Source organism: Equus quagga, chromosome 11 (genome assembly GCF_021613505.1).
Source record: "Equus quagga isolate Etosha38 chromosome 11, UCLA_HA_Equagga_1.0, whole genome shotgun sequence".
Taxonomy (NCBI): Eukaryota; Metazoa; Chordata; class Mammalia; order Perissodactyla; family Equidae; genus Equus; species Equus quagga.
Genome location: NC_060277.1, coordinates 53,434,316 through 53,447,486, shown reverse-complemented (window position 1 = coordinate 53,447,486; position 13,171 = coordinate 53,434,316). Strand labels below are relative to the sequence as shown.

Sequence of the window (13,171 nt, the reverse complement as noted above, 5' to 3'; positions counted from 1 at the left end):
GTCAGATTTGTTTCAAGAAAGGTCGTTGGCTGCCACATGGAGAAAGCTTTAGAGAGGGGCAAAGGTGATCCGTGCGAGCACTTAGGAGACTGCAGTGTAGGGCAAAGGTGGGGAGAACTAGCTCGTTCTTGTAACCTTTCTTTTGATATTCTCCCCTTCTTTTCTCCTCTCATTTGTTTGTTCTTTTTTATACTGCACTTGCTCATATCTAGTCTTTTTATCTAGCCTTTGCCTTATTTCTTCTACCAACTAATTGCATCAGCAATATTTTCTCCCATTTTTTCTGCCTTTTCTTTCATATATTCATATATGCATATATGTATATATGAAATATATATTACTACTTTGTTTTCCTTTTCCTTCTGGGTGCATCTCCGTTTGTGGACTTTGTCCACTAGGTTGAAGACTGATGCTAAGCTGTTGCAGTGTTGTTCTCTATACCAGCAAAATTGCACATGTCTCCAGATGACAAGTGTTTCCCATTTCCCCTTAGCCACACTTTTATCTTATGTATAAATGCAGTTCAGAGCCCAATCAGTGTGTCACTTTTACTGGAGACAGTAAATACTTTGCAGTACCTCTTGAACTAAAGCATTTTCTCCTAAGTGGTTGGTATTCCGTGAATTTGAGCAAGGTCTTTAGTTTCGGCCTGCCTAGGGGAACACGCCACGAAGTTCTTCATTTCTGCCTGCTCCGTTTTCTTTAGAGTGCACTACTTTTAGAAACGACATCATGCTGTTATTCCTTCCTTAGGTAAATTTATTTCCTGATTTCATCCAAGTTGAATTAATAAATTCTACTTACCGCTTGATTTTGTGTATTCACATGGAATGGTAGAGTAAAACCTCACCTGGAGTGGAAGTCATTTTCATTAGAAATGTGTTAAGAGCATGAACTGAGAAACCAGAATGCCGGGGTTCAACATCTAACTCTACTAGCTGCTAGCCGTGTGGTCTTGGGTGGATTACTTAACCTCTTTCTTTTTTCGTATCCTTAAAATAAGGATAGTTGTAGTTACCTCATAAGGTTGCCATGAAGATTAAATGTATTAATTTGTATTAAATTCTCAGAAGTATGAGTTAATTGTTATTGTTATATTTATTTTCTTAGGTAGAGAAGAGAAAAAGAACATACTTTTCTTGCTTTCCTGCTCTTTCATCTTGCCTTTTATTTGAATTCTAGTTCTGTTTTTCTTTCATTTACTACCTTTCTTTTTCTACATATTAGCTAATCATTGATATTCTAGGTTGATTGGTGTACTGAGAGAGGAAAGAGAGAATGAAATTATGCATTTCATAAATTTAGACCTCCATAAGTTGATTGGTCCTGTTGCCGTTACAAATCTGTTGAGTGTTTGAGGAAATCCAGAAGTATAGAGGGGTTGTATGACCTCTAGCAAGTTAGTGGGGAAGTCAGAGCTGGAGCTGGGAACCTGACTTTAGCCTCCCCCTCTTTCAGCGTGTCCTTTCTTCTTTCCTCCTCCTCTCCCGTCTTTATCCCTTTGTTTGCCCATTCTTCCTCTTACCTACTTTCCTTTTGGGAAGGAGGTCTGGACTGGAGAAGGAAAAATAATAGGGATTTATCATTTACTGATGAAGCAGCATTCTTTTTTTTTTTATTGAGTTATTGATAGGTTACAATCTTGTGAAATTTCAATTGTACATTAATGTTTGTCAGTCATGTTGTAGGTGTACCACTTCACCCTTTGTGCCCACCCCCCACCCCACCTTTCCCCTGGTATCCACTAAACTGTTCTTGGTCCATAGTTTTAAATTCCTCATATGAGTGGAGTCATACACAGATTATCTTTCTCTCGCTGGCTTATTTCACTTAACATAATTCTCTCAAGGTCCATCCATGTTATTGCAAATGGAATGATTTTGTTCTGTTTTGCAGCTGAGTAGTATTCCATTGTATATACGTACCACATCTTCTTTATCCGTTCATCTGTTGACGGGCACTTAGGTTGCTTCCACGTCTTGGCTATTGTAAACAGTGCTGCAATAAACATTGGGGTGCACAGGACTTTTGGGATTGCTGACTTCAGGCTCTTTGGATAAATACCCAGTAGTGGGATGGCTGGATCGTATGGTAGTTCTGTTTTTAATTTTTTGAGGAATCTCCATACTGTTTTCCATAGTGGCTGCACCAGTTTGCATTCCCACCAGCAGTGTATGAGGGTTCCTTTTTCTCCGCAACCTCTCCAACATTTGTTGCTATTAGTTTTAGATATTCTTGTCATTCTAACGGGTGTAAGGTGATATCTTAATGTAGTTTTGATTTGCATTTCCCTGATGATCAGCGATGATGAGCATCTTTTCATGTGCCTATTGGCCATCAGTATATCTTCTTTGGAGAAATGTCTGTTCATGTCTCCAGCCCATTTTTTGATTGGGTTGTTTGATGTTTTGTTGTTGAGTTGCGAGAGTTCTTTATATATTAAGGATATTAAGCCCTTGTCAGATATATGACTTGCAAATATTTTTTCCCAGTTAGTGGGTGGTTTTTTTGTTTCAATCCTGTTTTCATTTGCCTTGAAGAAGCTCTTTAATCTGATGAAGTCCCATTTGTTTATTCTTTCTATTGTTTCCCTTCTCTGAGAAGGCATGGTGTCTGAAAAGATCCTTTTAATACTGATGTCAAAGAGTGTACTGCCTACGTTTTCTTCCAGAAGCCTTATGGTTTCAGGTCTCACCTTTAGGTCTTTAATCCATTTTGAGTTTATTTTGGTGAATGGTGAAAAAGAATGGTCAATTTTCATTCTTTTACATGTGGCTTTCCAGTTTTCCCAGCACCATTTGTTGAAAAGACTTTCTTTTCTCCATTGTATGCCCTCAGCTCCTTTGTCAAAGATAAGCTGTCCATAGATGTGTGGTTTTATTTCTGGGCTTTCAATTCTGTTCCATTGATCTGTGCACCTGTTTTTGTACCAGTACCATGCTGTTTTGGTTACTGTAGCTTTGTAGTATGTTTTGAAGTCAGGGATTGTGATGCCTCCCGTTTTGTTGTTTTTTGTCAGGATTGCTTTAGCAATTCGAGGTCTTTTGTTGCCCCATATGAATTTTAGGATTCTTTGTTCTAATTCCGTAAAGAATGTCGTTGGGATTCTGATTGGGATGGCGTTGAATCTGTAGATTGCTTTAGGTAGAATGGACATTTTAACTATGTTTATTCTTCCAATCCATGTACATGGAATGTCTTTCCATCTCCTTATGTCGTCAACCAGTTCTCTCAGAAAGGCCTTGTAATTTTCATTATATAGGTCCTTCACTTCCTTAGTTAAATTTACCCCAAGGTATTTTATTCTTTTTGTTGCGATTGTGAATGGTATTGTATTCTTGAGTTCTTTTTCTGTTGGTTCATTACTGGAGTATAGAAATGCTACTGATTTATGCAAATTGATTTTATACCCTTGAAGCAGCATTCTTAATAGGGCAAAAGCAGCAGCCGCAGATCTCTTAAGGACCAACTTCAGAAGTTACGCAGTGTCACTTCTGCCGTGTTCTATTGGCCAAAAGGTCACAGAGCCAGCCCAGATTCAAGGGGAGGGAAGGTAGACCCCACCATTCAGTAGGAAGAGTGGCGAAGAATTTGCAGCTGTCTTTAAGTTACACAGCTGTCCTCTCCCATACCTACCTGTGTGTTTCTTTAATTCTTTCAACGAAGTCGTAGTATTTCTTAAACTTGAAAGTGACAGTTATGAAATCCAAAAGTTTCTAATTTCTGGACAGTGTAGGAAGCTAATGAAAGAACAAAGTAGGCCACACAATTTGTAATTTATTTCAAAGATATAAATAGCAACATAAACAGTGATTGGTTTGACTTTTCTTTGATCAAAGACTGATTCAGGAATTTCTGAAACCAGGCAAGCATAGGTAAGAAGGAAAGAGGAAGAATGTTAGAAACTTTTCCTTCCTTTTTTCTTTCATTTGTTAATATCTGGGTCACGCTGGAGAAGTTACTGTAGTTTTCTCACTTCATTACCTAAACTCTTAGAAAACATGATTACGCTATTTACAATATTAAACATTAACACTATCTCGATGCAAACACAACAGTTAATCTACAGAGTCAAAGACAGACTGTTAATGATCACAATTAGAACCCAGTTAAGTTGTATACTGAAGTCACATTACTTGGAGCGATGCAGCAGTGGGTCACGCTCCATTGTGAACTGCAAATTATAGTTGCCAACATCAGCTGAAAAACAAAGATAGAACAGAAGGTAGATAATCTGCGTTATACATTTGACACTAAAAATGATGTTGCTTTTAGCCCCTGTTTTTTTGCTACCTTAGGGTTTTGTACTTCCTGGAACCTTCTGCATCCATCACCAAAAATTAGAACCTCTTGTCTCCTGAGGATATAGACTTTCAGTGCTGAAATTGGGACAGTCCAAGGCAAACTGGGGTGTTTAGATGCTCTGCCTTGTCCCAAAGTTAACAACAAGTACCTTGAGTCCGTCTGAAACTGCAAGCTTGAGTAGTAAGACAACAAGCCATATTCTCATCTTGCTTTTGGAGATTTTTTTGCTATTCCACATACATTTCATGCTTGGTTTTAAATATGGAAGGTTTTTTTCTCCCAGTTTAACTTCATTACAATCTTTCAAATAGAGCAGGGAGAAAAAACCAACAGCTGGTGTCCACTGTAGAGTAAATCACTGTTCCTCTTTTGCAAAGACTGAAGCCATTTTTCAGGACACGAAGAGCTAGAAATTCCCTGAGGCTTGTTTGTAGACCATGTAGTAACCTTCTTGTGTTTCCTATATTCAAAAATCTGTAAACTTTGTGCCACACAACCTCCTGTGTATGAATCTGTCACTGAGTCGTGGAGACATGAGAAGACATTCTCTCTTCACTGCTATGACCTCTGTTGACTCTGCCTCCATAGAAACCAGTATCTTCTCTGCCTCTGTAACTCCTCTGGCCATGGTTTGGATGCAGTGGGATTCCACATGTTTTGGCACTTAATATTCTTTCTTCAATCCAGGTTGGTCTCCGTTCTCTATCATCATCACAGGCAATATTACCAATGGTTTAGTTTTGTCTTAATAGCAGTTAAGTCTGAGAATCTTCACCAGCATATCCTTCACAAGTTTGAGTATCAACTCCTGAGTCTCCTTTGTCTTTATGAAACTGTCAGTTTTCTCCGTGTTGAATTACGCTTTTGTGCTTTCAGGGTTAAAGTGTTTCCTTGGTCCATCTCACTGAATACTGAATTCCCCTGCCACCTTGATGGTCCTCTGGCCTTTCCTTGGAGCAGAAGGAACATTTAGAGCCATTTGTCTCTTGCAACCATTTCTGAGCTGTTTATTTTTCTAGCCTTGGAACTTCATGTGCATCAGCTTGAGATGACTGTGTTTTTAGCGGTTGTGTATTCTATGTAAAGATAGAACTGACTGTGTTACCTTGGGATGAGGTGCCACCACTTGATGCTTCTGTTCCATATCAGACAGGAGCTTCCAGCAACACCAACAGCACCAGGCTGCTGCCTCATAATGGCCTTGGAGAGAACTAACCGTATGCTGGCATGCTGCCAAGCGTCCGCAGAAACCGACTGAATGGAATGAAGAAGTAGACATATTGAGAGAGCACTGAGCAATAGCTGGATCCTGAGGCAAAGAATGTTGTGGTTTTGGTGGCTCACAGAAAAGTCTCTTTTTTTTTTTTAAAGATTGGCACCTGAGCTAACATCTGTTGCCAATCTTCTTTTTTTTTTTTCCTCCTTCTTCTCTGCAAAGCCCCCCAGTACATAGTTGTATATTCTAGCTGTAGGTCCTTCTGGTTGTGCTATGTGGGACACCGCCTCAGCATGGCCTGATGAGTGGTGCCATGTCTGCACCCAGGATCCGAACTGGCGAAACCCTGGGCCACCAAAGCGGAACGTGCGAACTTAACCATTCGGCCATGGGGCTGGCCCCAAAAGTCTAATTTAATTTTACTCCCAAGAATGTCGTATATTCACACTTCATCTTGAGGTGGTAGTGGACAGTGTAATGGTCTGTCTTTTGTACCAAAGCTCAAAGATTAGGAATTTGAGAAAATCACGTTAGCTGGGTAATTTTTATGCTACCTGTAGCATCTGCAGGAGTTATTAGGTGATGGCTTGGCTGGTCTGGAGGTTCAAAGATGGCTTCATTCAGATGTCTGGCTCTGGCAGGTGTGGATAGTTGGACCCTCCCTTTTCTGTGTAGTCTAAAGACCTCTTCACATGGTATCTGCTGCAGAGTACTCAGACTTGTCACGTGGTGGCTCAGGGCTCCAAGAGTCAGCCTTTGGAGAATCTTGACAGGTTCTTGAGAAAGAGGGCTTGAGAAAGACAGGCCGTAGCACTATAGAGCTGCTTAAAATTGCTTTATTTTTTTTTATTTTTATTTTTTTCTTTTAGATTGGCACCTGGGCTAACAACTGTTGCCAATCTTTTTTTTTCTGCTTTTATCTCCCCCCCCCCCCCCCCCCCTACCCAGTTGTATGTCTTAGTTGCACGTCCTTCTAGTTGTGGGATGTGGGACGCCGCCTCACTGTGGCCTGACGAGCAGTGCCGTGTCCGCGCCCAGGATCCGAACCCTGGGCCGCCGCAGCGGAGCGCACAAACTTAACCACTCAGCCACGGAGCCAGCCCCTAAAATTGCTTTATTGATATTTCCTGACTTTGCATTTAATTCTATGTTTTCTTTTACTACTTTTTATATTTCTAAGTTGCAGAAATTAAACTTCTGTCTTCAATGATCCTTTTAAAAAATTTTATCCTATTCTTTGTTATAGTAAAACCTTGTCAATGATACTTTTGAAAATTACTAGGAAATATTTCACATCTGTGTGAAATATAAAGAGTAATACAGCAAAAACTCATGTACTACTTCCTAGTCTAAAGAAAACATTACCAATACAGTTGAAGTTGAGGTGAACCCTTTTCTTTTTGCATCCTCCTACCTTTTCTCCAGGGGTTACCACTGTCCTTAATTTGGTAATTACTATTCCCATGTATTTCTTTGTACTTTACTCTTTATTTATGTAGTTCTGAACTGTATGTGTGTGTGCATATAAATTGTTTTGCATGTTTTAGAATATTTTGTAAATCGTGTCATAGTGTATATGTTCTTCTGCAACTTGCTTTTCATTCTCATAGCATTGTTTGAGAGATTACTGTTCGTAAGAGTAGCCGTAGTGCTTTCATTTTCATTGTCATTTAGTATTTCGTAGTATGAATATACTACAGTTTGTTTATCCACTCCTGTTTATGGAAATTTAGGTTGTATCCAACTTCGTTACATACATTGCTACTGTGAGTATCTTTGTATGTCTCATATTGTTACTATGAACTTTTTAAAAAATACGTTTCCTTGTGCACGTGTGTGTGTGTGTGTGTGTGTGTGTGTGTGTGTGTGTGTTTCTCTAGGGCAGAGATTAGCCAACTTTTTCTATAAAGGGTCAGAAAGTAAATATCTTAGACTTGCAGTCCAACCAGTCTCTGCCACAAGTATTCAACATGGCCATTTTAGCAAGTAGGTAGTCATAGATAATACATAAGCAAATGAGTGCGGCTGTGTGCCAGTAAACCTTTCGGGACACTGAAATTTGAATTTCATATAATTTTCTTGTGTCATGAAACGTTATTCTTTTTTCGGTTCTTTTCCCCAATGATTTAAAAATGTAAAAGCCATTCTTAGCTCATGGGCCTTATAAAAAAACAGGCCACGGGTCAGATGGTTGGGCCATACTTTGCTGACACCTGATCCAGTGTATCCCTTAGCAGTGGAATTATTGGGTCATGTGCAATTTCAGCTTCACCTAGGTATTGCCAATTAGATCTCTCGAGTGGTTCCACTAGCATTTTTTAAGTTTTCCTGTTTATACACATCATCACTCACTCGATAATGTCTGGTGTTTTAGTTTTTGCCAGTCTAATGGAGTTATCAGATGGTGCTTTGAATTTATAATACTCTGGTTTATAGTGAGGTTGAGTATCTTTATTGCTGCATTTAAAAAAATTATTCGTTGTTCATTCAACATCCAGAGAATATCGAGTACCAACCTAGAGTTAATCTCTATTCTGTGTGCTTGGGATTTATGAGTAAACTAAAAAACCTTATGAGTTTCTTTTTATGTTTTTGGGGAGTTTTTTGTGCATTTCCTCTTTTCTTAATTGCTCCTTCGTATCTTCTGCCCCTTTTGTTTTTCTATAGGAATGTTGGGTTTCTTTAAATACTCTTCCTAGTAAACCCTGGTTGAATTACATGGATTGAACATATATCTTATGAAATTATCATGTCTTATTTTTTAAATGAATGAAATAGTTTTATGAACAGAATTTTTAATGTCATTTGTTGTTTTTTTCTTAATGTCTTGTGCTTCTTGTGATAAAAGAAATCCTTTGGTCTTAGTGGTCCTTTGTATTATAACTTTACTTTTTTTGTTTTATTGATTGTTCATTTCTATCATTTTTATAACAGCGGGAGAGTACCAGTCAGCTTTTCAGGCTGGGGTAACAGAGTTTGAAATCCTATTTGTAGTGTATATCCTTATGTTTTCTTTATGTTAAAAAAATATGTTAAAGACTTTATTAAATATTTGCAAACCATTTATCTGATAAGGGGTTAATACCCTGAATACATAAAGAACTCATACAACTCAATAGCAAATAAAAAATCCAGTTAAAAAATGGACAAAGGACCTGAAGAGACTTTTTAAAAGAATTATTTTATTGAGGTCTTATATTGGCTTATAACGTTGTGTAAATCAGATGTACATTATTTTATATCAGTTTCCGTATAGACTGCATTGTGTTTATCACCAGTAGTCTAGTCTGACTAGACATTTTTACAGAGAAGACATACAAATGGCCGACAGGTACATGAAAAGGTACTCAGCATCACTAATCCTCAGGGAAATGCAAATGAAAACTACAATGAGATATCACTTCAGGCCTCTTGGAATGCTATCATCAAAAAGACAAGAGATACCAAATGCTGGTGAGGATGTGGAGAAAGGAGAACCCTTGTGCACTGTTGGTGGGATTGTAAATTAGTACAGCCTCTATGGAAAACAGCATGGAGGTTTTTCAAGAAATGAAAAATAGAACTACCATATGATCCAGCAATTCCACTTCTGGGAATAGATCCAAAGGAAACAAAACACTATGTCAAAGAGATATCTGCACCCTCATATTCATACCAACAGCATTTACAGTGGCCAAGACATGGAAACAACCAAAGTGTCTATCACCAGATCAATGGATAAAGAAGTTGTGGGGGATGTGTGTGTGTGTGTATACATATATACACACAATGGAATTTTATTCATATGAAAAAGGAGGGAAATCCTGCCATTTGCCACAACATGGATGGACCTTGAGGGCATTATGCTAAATGAAGTAAGTCAGACACAGAAGGACAAATACCATAGGATCTCACTTAGATGTGGAATCTTAAAAAACAAAACAAAAACAATAAAACTCATAGAAAGAGACCAGATTTGTGGTTACCGGAGGCAGGGGGTAGGGGGTTGGAGACTTGGATGAAGATGGTCAGAAGATACAAACTTCCAGTTGTAAGATAAATAAGTGCTGGGGATGTAATATCAAAATGATGACTATAGTTAGCAATCCTGTATAGTATATTTGAAAGTTGTTAAGAGAGTAAATCCTGTGAGTTCTCAACACAAGGAAAAAAACATTAAAAAGGTTTTTTTCTATCTATATGAGATGATGGATGTTAACTGAACTTATTGTGGTAATCATTTCACAATACATGTAAGTCATTATGCCTTACATCTTGAACTTACACAGTGCTGTATGTCAGTTATATCTCAATAAAACTGGGAAGAAAAAGACTGTTGTTTTTTTCCTAGCCGTGAAAAGGTTTTCTTATTTATTTTAAAGGCTTTTTTTTCAAGAGCAGTTTTAGGTTCATAGCAAAGTTGAGAGGAAGGTACAGAGATTTCCCATATACCTCCTACCACACACATGCGTAGCCTCCACCAAGATCAGCATCCCCCTCCCCCCCCCCCCCCCCGAGTGGTACATTTGTTACAAGTGATATACCTACATTGACACATCATTGTCACCCAGTGTTCATAGTTTACATTATGGTTCAGTCTTGGTTTTGTATAGTCTGTGGGTTTGGACAACTGTATAATGACATGTAGTCATCGTTACAGTATCATAGAGAGTAGTTTCACTGCCATAAAAATCTGTGTTCCACCTGTTCATCCCTCAGCCCCCCTACCCCCTCTCACTCTTGGCAATTACTGATCTTTTTACCGTCTTCATAGTTTTGTCTTTCCAGAATGTCATATTGTTGAAATCTTACCATATGTAGACTTTTCAGATTGACTTCTTTCACTTAGTAATATGCATTTATGGTTCCTCCACGTCTTTTCATGGCTTAATAGCTCATTTCATTTTAGTGCCAAATAATATTCCATTGTCTGGATGTACCACAATTTATTTATCCATTCACCTACTGAAAGATATCTTGGTTGATTCTAAGTTTTGGCCATTATGAACAAAGCTTCTATAAATATCTGTATGCAGGTTTTAGTGTGGATGTGTATTTAACTCCTTTGGGTAAATACCGAGGAGTGCCATTGCTGGATAATATGGTAACAGTCTGTTTTAGTTTTGTAAGAAACTGCTAAACGGTGCCATTTCCTATACCCACAAGCAATGAATGAGAGTTCTTGTTGCTCCACATCCTCACTAGCATTTGATGTTGTCGTTCCAGATTTTGGCTGTTTTAATAGGTGCATAGTGGTATCTCATTGCTTTAATTTGCATTTCCCTAGTGACATATGTTGTGGAGCATGTTTTCATATGCTTATTTGCCATCTCTATATCTTTCATGAGGTATCTGTTAAGGTCGTCGGCCCATTTTTTAACTGGGTTGTTTCTTTTTTTTTATTAATGAGTTTCAAGAATTCTTTGTATATTTTGGATAAAGTCTCTAATCAGATGTGTCTTTTGCAAATGTTTTCTACCAGTCTGTGACTTGTCTTCTAATTTTCTTGACGTTGCCTTTCACAGAGCAGAAGGTTTTTAATTTTAATAAAGGCAGGCTTATCAATTCTTTCTTTCATGGATTTTGCCTTGGGTGTTGTATCTAAAAAGTTATCACCATACCCAAAGTCATCTAGATTTTCTCCTGCATTATCTTCTAGGAGTTTTATCATTTTTCATTTTACGTTTAGGTTCTGTGATCCATTTTGAATTACTTTTTGTGAAGGGTGTGAGGTCTGTGTCTAGGTTCATATTTTTTCATGTTAGATGTCTAGTTGTAGCACCGTTTTTTGAGAAGACTGTCTTTTGCTCCATTGTATTGCCTTATATTCCTTTGTCAATGATCAATTGACTGTGTTGATGTGGCTCTATTTTGGGCTCTCTTTTCTTTCTGTGTGAGAAAGATTGGCCTGGAGCTAACATCTATCCCCAGTCCTCCTCTTTTTGCTGAGGAAGACTGGGCCTGAGCTAACGTCTGTGCCCCTCTTCCTCTGCATGTGGGTCGCTGCCACAGCATGGCTTGACTAGTGGTGTCTCAGTCTGTGTCTGGGATTAAAACCTACAAACCCTGGGCTGACGAGGTGGAGTACACGAACTTAACCACCATGCCACTGGGCTGGCCACCTGGGCTCTTGACTCTTTCCCACTCATCTGTTTTTCTGTTCTTTTGCCAATAACACACTGACTTGGTTACTGTAGCTATATAGTAAGTCTTGAAGTCGAGTTGTCTCTGTCCTCCAAATTTGTTCTTCTCCTTAAATCTTGTGTTGGCCATGCTGGGTCTTTGCTTCTCCATACACATTTTAGAATCATTTTCTTAACATCCGCAAAATAACTTGCTGATTTTGATTGCAGTCTCATTGAATCTATAGATAAAGTTGGGGAGAACTGACATCTTGAGAATATTGAGTCTTCCTATCTGTGAACATGGAATATCTCTCCTTTTTTTTTTTTAAGTCCTTTAATTTCATTCATCAGGTTTTTGTAGTTTTCCTTGTATAGATCTTGTACACATTTTGTTAGTCTTAATGCTAAGAATTTCATTTTAGGGGATGCTAATGTAAGTGGTATTGTGTTTTTAATTCCAAATTTCCCCTTGTTAATTATTAGTATATAGGAAAGCAATTGACCTTTTTGTATTAACTTTGTATCCTGCACCTTGCTATAGTTGCTTATTAGTTTCAGGAGATTTTTTGTTTTTGTTTTTTGATTCTTTAGGATTTTCTATGTAGACGATCATGTCATTTGTGAACAAAGGCAGTTTTATTTCTTCCTTCCCAATCTGTATCCCTCTTATTTCCTTCTCTCGCTTTATTGAACTATTAGAACTTCGAGTACACTGTTGAAAAGGAGTGATGAGGTAGGTCATTCTTGCTTTGCACCTGATCTTAGTGGGAAAGTTCCAGTTTCCAAGTTGTTTGATGTTAGTAATTTGTGTCCTCCCTTTTTTTTTCCTTAGCCTGGCTAGAAGCTTATTGATTTTAATCAGTCTTTTCAAAGATCCATCTTTTGGTTTTGTTGATTTTTGTCTGTTGATTTCCTGTTCAATCTCATTGATTTCTGATCTAATTTTTACTATTTCTTCTGCTTACTTTGGATTTAAATTGTTCTTTTTCTAGTTTTCAAAGATAGAAGCTTAGATGATTTATTTTCGATCTTTTTTCTCCTCTAATATATGCATTCAATGCTATAAATTTCCCTCTAAGCACTGCTTTCACTACATCTCACAAATCTGGTAAGTTGTGTTTTCATTTTCATTTAATTAAAAATATTTTTAATTTTACCTTGAGATTTCATTGACCCATTTGTTGTTTAGAAGTGTGTTGTTTAACTTCCACATGTTTTGGGATTTTCCAGTTAATCTTTGTGTTACTGATTTTTAGTTAATTCTTTTGTGGTCTGAGAGCAAACACTGTATGATTTCTGTTCCTATAAATTTGTTAAAGTCTCTTTTATGACCCGGAGTGTGGTCTATTTTAGTGAATGTTCCATGTGAGCTTGCGAAAAATGTGAATTCTTCTGCTGTTGGGTGAAATAGTCTACAGATATCATTTATCTCCAGTTGATTGATGGTATTATTGAGTTCAACTATATCCTTAGTGATTTTCTGTCTGCTGGATCAGTCCATTTCTGATACAAGAGTGTTACAGTCTCCAGCTATGATAGTGGATTC

At 37.9% G+C, this 13,171-nt stretch overlaps 1 pseudogene; it reads right to left on the bottom strand.

The window, feature by feature from the left end:
* Positions 1–4,820: 4,820 nt before the first annotated feature.
* Positions 4,821–11,773, bottom strand: LOC124247181 (protein LSM14 homolog A-like; annotated as a pseudogene).
* Positions 11,774–13,171: the final 1,398 nt, after the last annotated feature.